This window comes from Rhodnius prolixus, unplaced genomic scaffold, assembly GCF_049639745.1.
Source record: "Rhodnius prolixus isolate KJV_2025 unplaced genomic scaffold, Rpr scaffold_7, whole genome shotgun sequence".
NCBI lineage: Eukaryota > Metazoa > Arthropoda > Insecta > Hemiptera > Reduviidae > Rhodnius > Rhodnius prolixus.
In genome coordinates this window covers 14,283,287-14,302,867 of record NW_027411582.1, presented here as the reverse complement: position 1 = coordinate 14,302,867, position 19,581 = coordinate 14,283,287, and the positions used below count along the sequence as shown (strand labels likewise).

At 33.3% G+C, this 19,581-nt stretch overlaps 1 protein-coding gene across 2 annotated transcripts in view; it reads right to left on the bottom strand.

Moving 5' to 3' along the window:
• IA-2 (tyrosine phosphatase IA-2) overlaps positions 1–19,581 on the bottom strand; it is a 142,733-nt gene extending 123,152 nt beyond the window's left edge. The window contains exons 1-5 of one of the 2 annotated variants that reach the window (XM_074114177.1): positions 18,634–19,581; positions 16,629–16,731; positions 16,036–16,124; positions 13,313–13,526; positions 259–406 (exon numbers count right to left, since the gene is read on the bottom strand). The gene's annotated coding sequence lies outside the window, so the exon portion shown is untranslated. The remainder of the gene's footprint in view (positions 1–258; positions 407–13,312; positions 13,527–16,035; positions 16,125–16,628; positions 16,732–18,633) is intronic. The other variant, XM_074114178.1, reaches the window with a different exon arrangement.

Sequence of the window (19,581 nt, the reverse complement as noted above, 5' to 3'; positions counted from 1 at the left end):
TTAATTGAGCAAAATTCTAAAGATTCCTGATCATTACAGTTCGAGATATTCAATGTAAAAGTTTTGGTTCAAATTTCAGTACTCCATAACTCCTTTAATATTGCAATCTAAAGATTGAATTTGGGTTCAATTGTAGAAAAGTGATATTATTTTGATATTACTATTATTGCTACCTATTTACTTTAATGTTAATAAGATTTATCATAAGGTAGTATGTCTACTATTTTACGTCTAATGTTGATATTTTCCTCTACTTACGTGTTAAATTTGATCTTGAATCGGACATGATGTGATAGAGTTACATACAAAACATACACAGATTGTACGTTTCCAAATTTTACATCTGTTTGAATGGGTTATGTTTGACTTTTTCCATCTTTCAAGTTTCTCCAACAATAGTATTTCTCTGAAATGCAGAGTTCGGATCAGTATACAACTATTCAAATCTAAATAGAGTTATGAACTGAATGTTGGAAGATATTAGCAGCCTAATTTGGGTTTGTGGTAAAATCAGTAAATCTATCTTCTTCTTTTTTTAAATATGTCATTCAATAATACCTATTTCTTTTTTGCTTTTAATATTTCTACGTCCTTAAGCTGTATTTCCTTTCTATTCCTTTTAATTATTTCTTCCAAATACTGAGCGTTTTGTCAATATTGCAATACATACGAGGGTCGTTTGTAAAGTCCGTGCAAAAATAAAAACTACTTAATTTTTAGAGGTAAACCTTTTTTATTTTTCAACATAGTCTCCTTTTAGGCTTATACACTTCGTCCAACGCTGCTCTAGTTTGTTGATCCCTTCCGAATAATAGGATTTGTCCAAGTCTGAAAAATAGCCATTCGTTTCTGCAATCACCTCCTCGTTTGAATAAAATCTTTTTCCCGCCAGCCATTTCTTCATATTGGGGAACAAATAGTAGTCCGAGGGAGCCAAGTCTGGAGAATAGGGGGGATGTGAAACGAGTTGGAACCCTATTTCCATTAATTTTGCGACCACAACTGCTGAGGTGTGAGCTGGTGAGGTTGTCGTGATGGAAAAGGGCTTTTTTGTGGGCCAATCGTGGGCGTTTTTCTTGCAACTCGGTTTTCAAACGGTCCAATAACGATGAATAATATACACCTGTAATAGTTTTACCCTTTTCCAGATAGTCGATGAGGATTATTCCTTGCGAATCCCAAAAGACAGTCGCCATAATCTTTCCGGCGGAAGGAACGTTCTTCGCCTTTTTTGGCGCAGATTCCCCCTTGGTAACCCATTGTTTAGATTGTTCTTTGGTCTCAGGAGTGTAGTGATGTATCCATGTTTCATCCACAGTGACGAAACGACGCTTAAAGTCCTGCGGATTCTTCTGGAACAGCTGCAAACCGTCCTTGCAACACTTGACACGATTTCGTTTTTTGTCAAGCGTGAGCAATCGCGGCACCCATCTTGCGGATAGCTTTGTCATGTCCAAATGTTGATGCAAAATATTATGTACCCGTTCATTCGAGATGCTCACAGCACTAGCAATCTCACGCACCTTCACTCTTCTGTCATCCATCATCATATCATGGATTTTATCAATGGTTTCTGGAGTAGTAACCTCAACAGGGCGTCCAGAACGTTCAGCGTCACTTGTGCCCATATGGCCACTCCGAAAATTTTGAAACCACTTATAAACTGTTCTAATCGAAGGTGCAGATTCACCATAATGTTTATCAAGCTTCTCTTTAGTCTCCTGAGGCGTTTTGCCTTTCATAAAGTAGTGTTTAATCAACACACGAAATTCTTTTTCGTCCATTTTTTGAAAATCACTCGACTTCCTCGATTCAAACGAATGCCAAACACAAAGAAATAGACCGATCTGGCTGAAACTTGGTGAGTGTTCTTCCAAGAGATGCTACTAACTAAACATAACCTCGATACGCGCCAGTACTGCTATCTCTCTGACTTTGCACGGACTTTTCAAACGACCCTCGTAACTGGGCAACGAGGTCAGTGATCTCTTTGGTTTTTGCGGTACTTTTTTTCAGGATGTTGTTCGCCACAAATGTAATGTTGTATCAAGCCCTAGATCATATATAAATCTTTCGCAACTTTTTATTCTTTTTCTAAGTAGATGTGAATCTTCATATGTTCAGCCAGGCATAGTTCTGGTATGCTAAAATATATCTAATCAGCAAGAACAAGGCTCCTTTGAATGTTTCCAATTGTGGAACACATTTTCTTTTGAGAAAACATGATCATAAAATAGAGCCTTTTCTAAGGAAATGCAGTAGTGTGAGCCAATGTCCATTTCACCTTTTTAGTTATCGTATTTTATCTACCACTTAAATAAAAAAAAGAAAGAAAAAGCGCATTAACCATCAAGTGCACTAGATGATTTGAAATGCACTTTTTTGTTTTCATTAGAGTGTGTTAAGTAGAATTGTTTTAGTACAATAATTTGAATGTACTTTTATCAACAATTTTGTTGCACTTATAAATATAAAATTAACAGAAAATTCTTCCTAAGTTATAACTAAACTCTTTTATTTGTTGGTCATTTTAAGATTTCTTTTAATATTTTAAGATTTTTATTAATAGTGAAAACTTCACAAAGCTACCACTAAAGTTATGAACTTACAGCGCTAAGTGTCAATGTGCCCTTGTTAGTTCCAAGAGAATCCACGCGATAGCACTTGGTATATTAACAGTTAATATTCTAGTCTGACAAATGTCCTTCCAGATCCACTTAATCTAAAGTGAGTTCTACATTGTAAATAACCTTTGAAGATTTGTAGCTAGAGTTGACTGCAATTGGCATGCTAGACTACTGTCATCAGTTTTAATAAATGACTAATCAGGAATTCAGTCAGCTTGGGCGCAATTAGCAAGCCCAACATCTACCTGAAAATTTCATTGTTCTAGCCAAAATTCTCCGGAATAATTAATTCTATGCAGTAGTAAGAGCAACAAACATTTGAACTTGGCTGTTATACGTTTAAAAGAAAAAAATCATATATTTCGGGACAGTAATTAATTGAAAAAAATGACATGTCCGAGAATATGTTGACAACAGATGTTTGCCCTCTCTTCAAAAAGCGATAATAGGGGAGGATATCTAGGAAAGCAAAATTTCTTATACCACAAACCATTGTTCCACCCGTGGAAATGGTATCGAAGAACCAACCTCCAGAAGGTTGTTAAATATTTCGGTAAGAAAATACTTATGAGCATCGATGGACTATATGTATAATAATAGAAACAAGATAAGAAGCAAAAGAAACCCGATGAATCTGTATAATAAGCCTACAATAAAACAAAACTAAGGTGTGTGAGGCATTTAGAAAAGGCTACCTTTAAAGCGACTTCCTAAAAGATAACATCGCAATATACCAGGTGGGCAACGGTAAAAAGTAAAAACATTTATTGCCTTGGTTAGATCGAAATTCTCCATGATAACATCAGAAAGTTGAAAGAAGGTAGAGGCAAAGAACCGAGGACAAAAATGAATGGCAGCGAGTGATTGAGAAGGCCAAGGTCCTTACAGGACGGTGGAGCCATGGATTAAATGGAATTTATGCCTGTTTACTCAGATGTCGTTGAGTAAAATGATGAGTAATTGATTTTGCGTGAACTGAATTAGGTGTATATTGATTTGACTTCAAAATAAACTCTGTGGTATGGTAGTAAGTGTTGTGCAGTAAGGAATACTTGTAAACGGTAAGATATTTTTATGTACAAAAGCTCATGCCGAATCCCAACATAAGATAATATCGTAGACCTATACTAAGTAATTTGTGTATAGAAGTGTTTACAGATTAACCTCGGGACTAAGAGGCCTGTAATTAGGTTGTCCATACATTTTAAGTACAATGTTTTTAAGGGTTACTTCATGAGATTATCTATGCATGCCGGAGCTTACTATTTCCGACTGAATTTAGAGTGCATCTTATTTTGTTTGTCGGATTTCTATTGTCTGTTTTATGTTTAAAATATTTTTTTTAAACACATAAGAAGAATAGTTCAACAATAAGCAAAGCTCAAGTCACTCAATATCATTGTTTAACATAAGTAAACTGAAAAAAATTTACTGCTTATGGCTGATGCAATTTTTCTTAGTACGCACTCTATAAAATTGGCAAATATGACTTCTGATATCAACGAGAGATACATTCACATTATTTAACTTTTAAAAAAGCACTAATCTATGCATCCACTGACATCAAGAATTCCATTGTTAAATTTACCATCCATTTTTAATTGAAAACTCTCTTAAAATATGAGATGAAGCTTGTAAAATATGAGCGTAAGAAATATAAAAGCATTCTCACTATAATCACAGCATCCATTTCCAGACTTAAAGAACCACACGATATCTCCATTAGCTGATTAAAATCTAAACAGTTGTTAATAACAGTAAAGTAAACTAAAGATAATAAGTGTATAACCTAAAACAAACCTAAAAGACACCTGGGCTGATGTAATAAAAATGATTAAACCCAATAACAAAGTAATCACCCAAATTGTTATCAGCTTTTATAAAAGTTTTAATGCTATTCATTTACTTCCGCTAAATATTTTTACTATTTCTTTAATCTGGGAAGGGGCAAAATTAGGCGATTAAAGACTTGATCATGTGTTTTATGTGAATTGTAAGGAAACAATTATAGGAAATCCAAGCTATGTTAGGGATAAATGGGGTACGTCCTTAATAAGCAGTGAAAATGCATCATAAATAGTCATACAACATTTTTCGTGCAAAACCATTTTATTAATAACAAGTAAAATAGATTTAAAAATACATATAACACCTTATGTACATACAAAGTTATATTTAAATTTTATTATTGTTTGTGTTTTTAATCTTCATCAGTCTCGTCATCACTTTCCACATCCTCTAACCCTTCCTTGGGTCTGCAAGCTCTTGTAATAAATGGATGGCATTCACTTGGCAGAAACTTCAGAACTGATAACAAATCATTAAACTTATGCACAGAAATTGGTTTATTTGTTTCTCGCAATACTTCAAATGGTTTTGCAAAGAAAAGTTGGTCATTGCTTCGAGCTTTCCTTATGAAATTGGCTTCATGAAATTCATTTTCATCAAAAGCTTTTTTAAAATATAACTTAGGCTTTGGGCACACAGAAAGCGTTGCTTTCTTTTCCTTTCAATTAGTGCGTGGATATTACCAGCCTCCATAAGAGTGGTTAATTTTTTTTAATTTGTGGATATTTATGATAGAATGAAGAAAAAACACGTAAAGGGCACATAGTGTTGAAAAAATGAATCATCTATAGGCACAAAATACCATCTGCACATAGTGTTCTTTACTTCGGTGTGGTTGGTGACATGGTGTTATGTTCAAAGTTTATATCTCCGTAATTATTAAGAAGAGGACATAGTGATGTGTATGTACCATTGGAAAGATCACAAAAAGTGTTATTAGAAACATTAAAACAAGAAATTTTGAAAAAAATGGAATGAAATTATTTCATAAAAATACAGCGGGTGACTTAAGCAAAGTGTGGTCCTATATTTGATTGATTCTAGATGAGATTTCAAGTATAGGTTATTTAAAATGTGCTTAGGGCCCCAATGCTAAAATAGATAAATTATTAAATACGTTTGGCGCTTATTTCCTTTAATTCTAACCGGTTTCGGAATTGCATACATCTTCAGAATCTCCCTAAAAAAAAAAATAATGAATAAATAACAATACCTCTAAAAATAAATCTTAGAAAGTTTAGAAATATAGATGAAGTCCTTGGAAATAGACAGAGACGTGGATCTGAAAAGGATCAAGAGACGTAGGAATGAAAAGAGGTAGATCAAGACATGCATGGAAGGATAGAGTTGAGGACATTGATGACGATATTTAGGCCTACGTCAGAAGAGGCCAGGGGAGTGTGAACTTGAAGACAGCCATTTTCAAAATAATAAAAAAAGAGGATGGTAAGTGGCCATCCAAATCGCAAAACATGCGTAAGTTGCAGACCAAAGAAAATTGGTCAGTACTCAGAAAAAACTCAATTCCCCAAAAACTTATCTCTATCCTCTTTCAAGGTAAGATGAAACAAAAATTTTCAATTTTGAAATTTCATAGCTTTCTCATTGAAAGAAAATAGATCTACAATAAATTTTGAATAAAATAAATTTAAAGCAAGTAATAAAAACGGACTATAAATGAGCCACTCTTAGCCGACTTATCTATGTGCGTGGATAGAAGTTATTAGGTCATGGTGACATTGCCAAGTAGTCCAGTTGTCCAAGTAGCGATTGAGGGTAGAGTGTTCCTCTGCAACCTCCCTCGTACCGCCCGATCACTTAAGATTGTTTTCTGTATAATTTTATTTTCGTTTTCAACATTATGCAAATCGTTATATTATATTATTGTTCTTCTTCCAATGTTTTCTTTCACAGATTTATATTCTTATTTTTTTGTATTGTTTTAATGGCTTTGATGTTTCGAAAAAAAATTCCTACATTGCATATTATTATGTTTAAACAACCTAAAATTATGGAAATTTATTCATATTATGGAAAAGTCTGACGACAGTAAACAGATAACAAAAAGTGAACGTATTTTTCAGTACCTTATTTTTTTTTGTTGGATTAAAAATTCTATTTTATTGTTAGCTCTGCATTGCTAATAAGAATGATTATTGGATCTGCATCAAATTCTGATGATTGAACGTTTATCAGAGCTTAAGGTTTCGAGGTATCCCTATGACATTCAATGATGAACTCTTGGTTTATTGTAACTTTTGTCTTGCCTGTGTAGTTTCATTTCTCGAGAGAGATTCTTGAGTGAAGCTCAGACATCGCTTTTTCTTCTCCAAGTATTACAAATCCTTCCCACTGACTGAATTTTCTATTATATTTCAACTGTCACGAACCTCTTCACTTCTTACTTTAAAAAAGAGAATAGAATCTTTCATTTTTAGCAGAAATATGGAGGCGTATTTGAAGATAAAACCATGACTGGAAATCTACAAGTTTTTTCATGAAATATACCTACTAAACTTCACTTCACTTCTAAACAAATACAATATGATTGTGTAATTTAATACTCATTACAAATTTATCTGCTCTGTATCTTGTAGTAACTCTGTAAAGCATAACCAAGCTATTTGTTTTCACGTTGTAAACCACACTTTAACCTTCAGATATTAACATTTCTTCAATGGATACCTTATTAAAGGAAATTAATTCGTAAAGAAATATTATTTTATTAAATTTGGTTTAATTTGGCAACTTAATATTAAATTTAAGAGATTTATCATCTGAAATCTTCAATGAAGTCTGGCTTTGAATATCAAACGATTTTTCTTCCTAAATAATCAACATTAAATTTAGCTATTATATTAAAATATTAATTAACAATGATATGTGTGGATCTATAGAACTTCACAAGCGACATTTCACAAAGTGAAAGTATTATTATTGTGTAGTTTTCACAATAGAGTCTTCTCAAAATTAAGGGCAACAAATTGTCTCTAATGAAAAATACCTCAACCAAATATATCAAGTTTATTTTTGTAGCTTTCAAAATAGACCTTAGTTACTGCTCAGAAATGTATTGGGTATTGTGCTATTGGTCCAAACACTTGACACTAACTGTGAAAGTATATTGACTTGTACAGAGATAACACTTTTACAATTAGTTAATTATTTATATTGTTACGTTTGACAATTTGATCAACTAATATTATGTTCTATATTTGAAATAATTTTTACTTTGTCCTACTTTATTAACTAAAGGAGAAAACCTACTGTAGGTGGTGTCTCAGAATTCACCTTCAGGACTCTGCTCGACGTAAAAAGATGACTAAAAAGGGTATGTGTACCCGGACATATTGATTTTACAGATATATAAGCTCTAAAGCAGATACAGTCCAAAACTCAGGGACACCGTCCCAGTAAAAGTAAGTTTTCTAGGGCTATTCAACCCTAACCTTAAATTTAAAATGCTTACAAAATGAAATCGAAATTACTTTACGTCTTTACCATCATCAGAATTTTACAATTGAATATTGGAACTCACTATCTCTTTTTAGACCTAGTTACTTAAATTTCTCATCAATGGAGCGTGTTAATATAAGTTGGACTTGGTCACAATCCTGGAAGTACACTGAAATGGATGGGACATATTGGAAAGCAAGGACCACAATGTCTGATACAGTTGTCACTCAACATACGTATGTCCAGGAAGCATTTTATTACCAAGAGAAGAACGCGATGACTATTACTTGATTTAAAGCCAATGTGCTTTGCTTCTTCAACAAGATAAGTTTTTCATTTTTTCAGCGACCTCGAGTACACGAAAATGCTGACTTTGGAAGATAAAAACTGTCTTGATAAGGCAGCGGACGATTGTTTAAGGGCCCACATTCAAATAATTCTTGGCGATTACAGTGCCGAAATAGTAAGGAAAGAATAACCTTTCCTACTGTTGGGTCACATAGAACTTCAATCAAATTGATCATGTTTTAACAAGCCTGATCCATTGATCTTCTTGATTTCAGAATTATAATCGAGCGAATTTCGATTCTTTCTAATACCTATCCAAATGAGCCGTAGAATTTCGAATTTTATAGAATCAAACCAACAGTTGAGGTTTCCAAATTAAAAATAAAGGAAACTTCTCATCAGAACGTCATCTTGAGATTCCCAGAACTGGGAGATCCCCAGTTTGAATCCCGCACATGACTACACTTTATTAAAAAAAGTATTGATTTTTTAAGTAATAAGAATGACTGCTTACGCGGGATTCGAACTGGGGATCGATCTCCCACTTACAAAGCCATGCTCTTGACCACTAGACCTTCACCCGCTGATCCCTGGCAAGTTATTCTTACCGTAATTATAGGTCAACTGAGTCCACTAGGTGGATTCAAATGATGTGATGATTGCTTTTATTTGATGATAAAACAAATTCATCCTGATTAACCCACAACCATTACATTACACTACATGTTTTAAAATCTTCAATTATTATTACTTTTTTTACTTTGCGCCACAAATAACATTTTTTTGCAGTCAGTGAACCTCCCAAAACGTGTATTACTGGTGGAAAATTAATATTGAAAACCGATCACGAATAGGTAAAATTGTAACTTTGATCTTAAATATCTGGACAAATATTACGGATATCGTAACGGGGTCAACGTCATTTTTCACAGTTTTTTATGTAGTTTTCATTTAATCATTGTCAAAACCAGTGGGCTTTATGAAACCCCAATCAGGTTTTTGACCGTAACTCTGCCAAAAATAAGATACAGCATCGGGGGTGGAAAATTTGAAAACTAGTCCCAAAAAAACATATAGTTTACTTCGTGGGTTTTTTCGAAATTCCGCTTTCCTAAAAAGTTATTAGCGATTGGTGCGTTTTAAATGGATCACACTGTATATACCTTTGGTTTTACAGAGAATGTCAGAAAGCTACTGAATAAATAAAAATTATAAAGCGAATAAACTGATGTTACTTCGGAAAATAACCAGACCTTAAACTAAGCTTTTCTCGGAAACAAAGTAAGAAAGAAAAAATACTCAGAAAAAATAAAAGACAGTAGGAAAACAAAGATGATGTAGAAGTAAATCGCAATCAAAATGCAATCAAGAGATCTTTATGGGAAAGTAAATAGAAGATGTAAACCTTTCGAGCCACAGTTGATTACGTTCAGGCAGGAGAAGGCTGCCTTTTATCAAAAACCATAGGAAATACTCGATAGGAGGAAGATATACTTCAGATGACTTATTGAATAAGAATGCTTCTTAGAAAATAAGTGACGTAAGTGCTGACTTTGAGGAAGGTGAATCAAACCCCCAGATGAGAAAATGGTAAGACTATAAAGGCTGAAAAATAACATTTAATGAACTTTTACCAAAGAGAAATAATAAAGTTTTGCCTTGCATGAAACCCATTGGAAAATGAATTTTGTGCCTATAAAGTTTTAAACTTGAAAAAGAGTAACTCACTGCAAAAGGAAGGCAGAAGGAATATAGTGCAAACTATTTCAATAGAAACAAAATATTCCTTTGATGTTTAGTTAGTTAAATAATTCTTAGAACGGTGTTACGAGTAACGCAGCTTAAGTGTTAGAAAATCGACATTGCTAAGTGATGTAGCAGTACATAACTAATAACTAAGTCAAAATCTAATAAACTTGACATTGTAGGCACCAGGAAGCAGTAAGTTTTACAAGAATTTTGCTGTAGAGTTCAATAATTTTGTTGAAAACAATTTCTGTACCATAATAATGGTGAAACTGCGATCAATGAGTAGACTTTAAACAGAATCTAGGTAAAGTAAAATACTATTGTGATTATCTTTAATTTTGTAAGTTAACCGAATACTCTTTTGTTAATTAAAATGTTGCATTATTGTAAGTATTGCTATAAGAAGCGCTGCTAAGGTGCAGCAAAATAAAGTGAGATAATAATATCATTTTCCTTCCATTTCATAACTATTTAGAACTCCAAAATACAGCCAATCTTGGTCCAAAAATCAATTTAACCAGGACAACCTAATAAAAGTGATTGGCTATGTATATATAGTCAAAGAAATAAAACTTGATTAGAATAAGGAATCGATTGTAAATGTTTTACATTCTCATGCCAGAAAACATCCTCTAGGAATATCCCACGACAAGAAAATAAGGACTCTTTTTTATGCGCTTCATAACGGTCTACTGCCCATGTTGGCTTATAACTTTGGAATTTATTGTAGTGTGGTATTTATTATTATAGTGGTTATATTCTGTTTTATTTTTGTATTGTTATAGGGTCTTAAAAAATTAGTATTATTCTTTGAGTTTAAAATATTATCAAAAAAATAGTAATAATAATAACAGGGGAGGGAATAGGGAAGGGATTAGCTATGAGGTTAGCATACTGGACTCCCACGCGGAGGTCCCGGGTTCGAATCCAGCAGCTGACCCTTAGATTTTTCTCTTCCTAGGAGCTTCTTACAGCTCACTGTCCGGTGATGGACAGTGTTGTCTGTAACGAGAGAACACTGTCCGGAGGCCGGCAGTGCACTGGAAAAAGCTCCGGGCGCTAATGACCTCAGCTGTTGATGCGCAAAAAAAAAAAATAAAAAAAAAAAAAAAAAAAAAAAAAAAAAATAATGAATTTCTTTTGAAGTGCTTTAGATATTATTAAATATAGATAATAAATCTTTATTATAAATATGTACAATAAATACGGACATGAAGTACCAATGTATTGTACAACACATTATAACCTTCATAACAATAATATGTGGAAAGCTTAAGAATTCAAGGATAAGAATGGAGGGAAAAAGGAAGGAAAAACCAGCAGCTAGTGTAGAAAGTTAGAGAAGGATGTGTTTTAGTCTTTTGCGCCTGTAGGATATAGAGGGATTGTAGTAGCGGCAGAGTGGATTAGGTTGAAGTGCTTGGAATTAAGGTAACATGAATACATTTCATTGAAACTGAACATTGTTCTTTCACTTACATTTTTGACTGGTTGGCACTCAAAACTATGATGTGTTGCTGTATTGGGTTCGGTTCCCGATCTTGGCCTTGGTTTTCAATTAATGAATAATTTGAGAAATTTAGAGTAAAGTAAGTTGAATAATCGGTCTCCTAATGTTGAGTAGTGGACGCACAGCTCTTCTAAAATACTATTCAACGCTATACTTTGTCCTACCATGAAATATTATTTGACCAAAGTGAGTGAATCACTGGTGCCAGGAAAGACCAATCGCCCAGACCCAGATGATGGCCACAGACTCTTAGGTTCTCTAAGAAAGTTCCAGGAAGAACGAAGAAGCTGACAGTCAGGAGTATCCAGTTCCTTGAGCCATTATTTCGACTCTTATCTTCAATGCTCATCCTACATATTCTGAAGAAAACTCCCTTGGAAAAGGTTACAGAAAAGGCATACAAATAACCTCTCTAACTGCAGTCAACTATCCTTAATAGCCAGGATAGTTCCCTTAATAGCCTTAGGGAAGCATAAGTAAAGGACGGTAATGAGGAATAACCAATCTCTGTTAACTAATCCCATCCTAACATTTCAAAGATTGCTCCCAACATTAAGTGGTTGGGATTGGGAAGATCTAGATGCACGGAATCGATTATTCTTGGTAAGTCCGCCGTTGTACATATTTGATTCCATTGGTTGATACAAGTATATATTTCTGTTCAAGTATATCAAGTCTGACTTGGAATACGCGCACGATTTATTCTCAAAGAAGCTGTTAAACAATTTTTATTCCTAAATTCACCTAAACTAAAAACATAAACTATCAAAGCATAGATAGAAATTAAAGGAGAAATTGGTTAATTTGCAAAATTAATAACTAGATATTCTTTAGTTTTATCTTTCTTTCTTTTTTTTTTAATCCTAAATTGTATTATATGAACCCACACATTCGACAGATGCCATTCCTAACGCTATTTTACATTCAATAAAAGTAATGCCATAACATGGCGGTCTAGACGATTATGTGCAATATAAGGACGCCCAAGGAAGGTTTTATGAGTATTTTGTATGTAGAGAGCATTATTTATGGCACCAATTTTTTATGTAGAATGTAATAATTTATGTCATTGCGTGGAGTGAAGAGTATTACTACATTCACTGTAGTCAACTTGTTGGACCCAGCTTCTTTTAAAAACTATAGATGGTGTTTGGGATATTTGATTCTCTCAGTAGTTCTAATAGTTAAGATTATATTGCTAGGTTGTAGTTAACATTCAAGATATGCGTTTGTGTGTAATAAATTTAGTGCAACAGATTATTGTGGAGTACTAAGCTATCAAAATATTAAAGTATTGCAAACAAAACAAATACTTCTTTTGTAGTATTCAAAGTAAGTGAAGTTTCAATGGTTCTTCTTAGGTAGTCAGTGAAAGTGATTAATAATTTTGTGATAACATACGCTGTAAATCTTTAAATACTGTCAGAGCTGTTATGTATTAATGCACATATTGAAGCTCTACACATATATGTATTGATTGCTGTCTATCTATTACACTTCAAAACTTGTCTCTGCAAATGTCATAGTCTCTATTGTTCATATAATTTTTTTTTTTTTTTTAAATTCTCCATGTTTTTATGAATATTTTTTGTTTTTGTTTTAAACCGTATTTGGCATATTCCTTTTAATCAGACTTTTTTTCTTCCTTCTCAAAGCATCTTTAACAAAATTTATCAAAAAAAATGTTTTCAAAAAGTGGCAGAACACTTCATACACAAATAATAGTATGTGGAATAATTATTTGGAATTTTTCCATCAGTTAATAAACATAATCTAATTATTTTAAGAAAGGTTTTTCTCAAAAATTAAAAAAAAAATGAAAACTAGCATTTACTTTAAGCTTGATCCCACGTCCCTCGCATTTTCTTGCAGTTTAGTTTCATTCGTGATTTTCCACGTCAAACGGTTCAAACTAGGTTTTGTTTATTTTCACCAGGAACTAGAATCGTTTTGACTTTTCATTTTTTTTCTTTGAATCTGTGGCGATTCTTTTTATTTATCATTCGTCAAACGTACGCTAACCGATGTCCCAGAAAACGTACAGCTACCTAGAGAAATAATAAATATGAGATTAGTGCTGATTAGTTAATAAAATTTTTGGTACTTTTCCGTTAGCCGGGCGCAAATGTCGCCAATTGTGAACCAAACGCGAGCCAAGTCAACGGAAAAAAGTCGAAAACGTTCAACTATAAACAAATATTAATGAATTGTAAAGAAAACAGGAAAAAAGTCGAAAACGTTCAACTATAAACAAATATTAATTAATAGTAAGCAAAACCCGGCTAACGGAAAAGTACCCTGTTTTCTTTACAATTCATTAATATTTGTTTATAGTTGAACTTGTTTTGCTTACTATTAATTAATATTTGTTTATAGTTGAACGTTTTCGACTTTTTTCCGTTGACTTGGCTCGCGTTTGGTTCACAATTGGCGACATTTGCGCCCGGCTAACGGAAAAGTACCAAATTTTTCGAATGAGTGGTCAGCCATTTACTAATTTTATTCTAAATGAACGCGATGAAGTTCATTAAAAAAAAAAACCATACTCACTTCCAGTGCATTCACTGAACAACAGAAACAGCTGTTACACAAATAAAATAACAGCAATAAGGGTTAAAGATAAAGTGCCAGCTGATAAGTGGAAGGTTTATCGTTTAAAATATTAAAAGGTAAGCAAACATGCAGCTGTACTTTTGAAAGAATATCGCTCCAAAATGATGGATGGTGTTTTTTGGAGAAAGGTTAAAAAATGCGGGTTCAAATCTTTTATCATTAGTGGCAGGTGAGTCCTAGCTCAGAGGGAACATGAGGTGCTTCTATATTCATATTTTGTACTACAGAAGACCTTCGACCTCAAAACAACTTACATAAGTAATTACTTTCTCTTACTGTTCGCAATTGGAAGTTTTAAGTAATAATTTTAAGTAATGTACAAAACTAACTCTTCAGAGAATATTTTTTTTACAATAAAAGTAAAAACTTGAAGGAATCTCATACGTTTTATTGCGAACGACTTCAAGATCGCTTTCATTACTTCAATTTTTCACAAACGAAATTGTGATCTTATTTTATTTATATATTTTGTTCAGCTACTCAAAAAAAAGGCTGCAACCATCAGAAATGAAGACACAAAACAGAACAAAGACGATTTTCTTTTATTGCGAATTGAAATATTTATTCAAAAAACAAAAAATGAAAAATCCAATCAGTGAAATGAGATATTTCCGTTTAAGGAAACTTCTTTGAAGAAAATCGTTCGTAGAACCCAATTTTGAAAAACAAATCTCGAATTAAATGAAAAATTCTTGCAATTTTTGTTGGTTTTTTTTTGAGCTAGTGCAATAACTCGAAACTATTTCTCTTTCATACCAACACCCGCAAACCACCATAATACAATACTCTCACTCAAAAATGACCTCAAAAATTCTGATGAAAATTCAAACTTGGAAATCTACAATGTTTTCTGCTACAAAGGATGAGAGAAAAATTAAAAAAAAAGAAGATATTTTAAACTACTTTTAACGTCATATGGGACTTTTCTAAATGTTTATGTCCAAAATATAGACCACAAAATGTTTTTAAAGATAAAAACAAGTGCATATTTTGTTTACTTAATTTATAAATATTATAATGGGCAACATATGTTGCATGTTTAGAATATACTGACGTCCTAAATAATAATAAATGCTTTCCTAGATTTACGATTACGTATCCCCAGTTTTGTGGAATTTGGAATAACATTAAAAATTAGGCGTACTGAGCTGGTCCCCACTAATACAAAAAGACTTGGTGAAAACTTTAGTGCCATATATGTATTAATTAGATGTTTTGATCCGGATTTCGTTGCTAAAGTTGTTTAGCAGGAAATCGTATTTACCGAGAAATCAATCAATACATAAACTATTCCACACCAGAATAAAGCAAAAAGTTTGTTGATATTAAACATTTTACACCAAACACCATAAAAGCAGATAACTGCGCGAAGTTTAAAAACATTAAGGCACCTACGAATATATAATATAATCTAGTTGCCATGACTTGGTGACAATGAAGAAAATGGCGTTACATCAAACAAAATTAATAATTTTCAATAATTTTTATTTTTTCAAAATATTAAGTTACTTTATTTAGTTGTATAATTAAAAGGCCCACAAATTCACTCTTGCAAGCTGAACAATATTTTTTTTCAACCCCCAACTTGTTGCTACGTGTAACGCTACCCAAGTAAATTTTTTCGGTAACCATAGTTTATAACTATTCTCAATGAAATGGCAAACCTAAGCAATATACTTAAAGTGAAAAAAGTGAGGTTAGTATAGCATTTTACTCGATCTATACCTAGATTTTTGGTTGACTTGTGAACAACACTTCCCTCGTTGGGAAACACTGTTATAAACCATGTTTTTCTAAATAATTATTTTACAAATCTCTGCTGTTGCAGACTTTTTATGTTTTGTGCTGTTTCTGTTTTCTAGTTACAGTTGCTGTTAAACTTACAACTGTTAACATACGTTTTAAAATTAATTTTTAAAAAAACCTTATTCAACTTGAACTTACAGCGACCCTTTCCACGATCCTCTTCAGTTTTCTCGTCCAAAATGTTTCTTGATAATCTACTCTTTACTGCTTTCATTGTCCTGTAGATCCTGAAAAATATATTTCTAAATTAATGAGCAGCTCTTAATCATTATTTAAAGTGGAATTACGATTGCTGGAATAGAAACCTCTCATTGTAAAGCTAGATTCTAATTGGAAAACTAATTGCTCTGGAAATAGGCATCTATAACTAAAATATCGTATACTCTAGATATTAAAGATCAGTTTAAGCATCTTTGTAGAACAGAACATCGTGTCAACACATCTGGTGTCTGGAGCCTTCTCAGTACACCTCCAGCTTCAAGTGTTCTTCTTTCCTTACACTGTCCACGAGCGGACTTTTAACTAGAAAGAGCATCAAATTTTTTTGGGAAACACGTTAGAACTCGAACCAGGTGTCTCCGGTTTGGTTGTTCACAAGTGTCATCACTTTAGTATTAACCGCTTTTTGCCTTTTAAGGTTGCAAATTCCACAAAAATAGAAATCCATTTTCACCGAAACCAAATTCCAATAAAAGTGATAAAGTTAAATATAGTACGGGATAAATACGTACTGTGTTAAGCGAACTTAACGATTCACCAAGTGCTATCTATTTTTGTCTTGTTAAGCTCAGGAGTCCATTAACAACAAAACCAGACAGACTTGCTGGATTAAAACTGAAAAATAGAAAAAAATAAAAGGGAAATATAAGGTCCAATAAAAACACCCAACAAACCTCAACTACCTCAAATCACACTACTATTCATTCAGATTTTATCTGCTGACAAAAAAACAGTATGTTAAGCCACGTGACCAAACAGTAGTGGCACTTTTACTCCTCCACACCCTTGCTTCTCGCTGAACGCTTCTTGGATCTCTATATATATAATGGAGATCTCATTACCCACAGCCTAAACTTAATTCACGGACATTTAATCTTGATCCTAGTTGTTGTATATGTGTCTGTAGAGACTGGCAGTCTCTCTCTAATTATTTTATTGAACTTCTAAAAGGAAAAAGAACTACACGTGTATACACAAGCCTACCCACATGACTTATTATTAAAGGTGGTTTTACATAAAATTACATATATTGTGAAATATATTGTGGACTTTCTTTTATTAAGGTCATTGTCTTAATTATTTACACAATTTCCCCGAATATTACTATTATAGAAAACACGCGTTAATTTAATTGGCAAGGCATGCGAATTATTTTTACTGGCACTAATTACAAGAAGTTAAATCACATCATCGATTAATATAAATTGAAAAAAATAGGAATATATTGAAGCCGCCGGAGAAGAGGGTTCTGCATTTCATCTCAGACTCAGAATGGTTCTCAGACTTTAAAAGAGCCAAGTACATTTGCTTGGCCAAAGATAATTCATAGCCTTTCAAAGGCTTACATTCTACATAAACACACATTGCCTACGTTTTAGGCTATCTCTCTCTGAAGATATTTATAGATCTATATCTAGCAATGGACTATAAAAAGGTTCTCAGTTGAGGACCTCAGTTGTTGACGAGTATTAATTTAAATTACTACATTAAAGCGGCTTTGGTACATAAAAAGCAAGCTTATCTTCCGCAGTACGAAAATTCAAATGTACAAGACATTGATCCGGCCTGTGCTTATATACGGCTCCGAAGCATGGACCATGTCAAAAGTAGATGAGCGGTCCTTGGCGGTATTCGAGCGGAAGGTTCTCCGTAGAATTTATGGACCTGTACGTGATGGGCAGAGTTGGAGAATCAGGAAAAACCGGGAAGTACATATATGCTTTGTTCAAGGAACCGGATATCGCCAAAATTATAAAACTCGTTTTTGAAAAACTCGGAACACTGCGATGGACAGGGCACGTGGCAAGGATGGAGGATGTAGAAATAACCAAAAAAAATTTGGAGCGCAGCGGACAAGGTCCCAGGAGGGTAGGATGCTTTGGCAATGCTAGGATTCCGTAACTGGAGGGCGGCTGCGCAGGAAAGAGACGCCTGGCGGGCACGTCTTGAGGAGGCCAAGACTCTTCATGAGTTGTAGCGCCATTTAAGAAGAAGAAGAAGACATTGAAGTGGCAATAATAAATCAAAAATTGAAGAGAAAAGAAATGAATTTTAATTTATCCACATAGAAATAATGGAGTTCATCAACTTGCTATTCCGTATCGTTGGAAGTAAACACTATCATCAAATGAGAGGCACATCTATATGAAATTCTGAATCGAATGGTACCTCATTCATGAAAATCGGTTCGCGCGTTTAGGTTCACGATTAAAATATAACAACATGATAGAGAACATTTTCTGAAAATGCTGTTTTCCCCCAATTTTCGGCCAGTTATTCTCAAAATCTATTTGATCTGAGATGTTACAAAAAAAAATTACTCTTATAAAGGAGGATTTGCCCTATAATCTAAAGAAAATTTGGGAATTTTATCTTTTATAGAAAAAGAGAAAAATATTGTCAAAGTTGGGTGTTTTTCAACGTTACGCTTTTTCGTGCACTTTTTGATGTTCAACCCTTATACAACTGCCCTACCGGACAGTTTTAATAAATCAATTATTATATAAAGAAAATTACCATCATTTGCCTATTTTAATAACGTGCTCCTAAATAGTTGAAATAGTTTTTAATAATAACAGATTGAATGAACCAGTTTAACGCTCTTTTAAAGTCGCACAGAGGATATCATCCCGTCTCTCTTCCTTATTATATTTTAGCCAACTGTAGTCAGTTAAAAAATAAATAAATAAATAATCTGCATTTGTTCTTAGATGGATATGTAGCTAATTAAAAAATAATTTGTCCATTCTTTAAGCCAAGCCTCACATCTGTCAACCAAAAATACATTTAGTACAGTTTTTCTTTTGTAATATAAACCTCTAAAAATTATCTTCACATTAAACCCACATCCAGTTATTGTTTTTTACCCCAGAAATGACGTTACTATTTTTTTTTTTTGCGTTCGTCAGTATTTGAACTAAATTCAATTCAAAGTCTGGGTCAGCTCGCAGTGATGGCTAGATATTGTTCAATTTATCTGTCAAAATGTGCATGTTGTTTCTATTTCTAACTGGTTTTAGATCTTCATTTATCTTCTGAGATTCATTCATCAGTTTGATATTCAATATTTGACATCCCTTTTAAAATTTATCTGTCATACGGTTTACTTGACTCAGATTTTAAAAATACTATATGATGGAGGAGGAACAAGTTTTCATGGAAACGGGAAAAAAGTAAATCAATTCCTTTTCATGAAGTAAAGTAATCGCCTATTTTTTCAGGCGGGGCTTAACGTCCAACTACCATTTACTAGGTGTCGTGGACGGAGGCGAATAGCAAACGTACTTTACTATTTCTCATTTAACCATTAAATAAAATCCAAGGCCAAGACCGGGAATCGAACCCAGTACCACAATGCATATCAGCTTTGCAGATCTCGCCTTTTCATGAAAATGTTCCTCTAATGAATCCAGAAAACTAAATAGCTCAGAGATTGGAAAGAAGCTCTGGATGTTAAAGATCTCA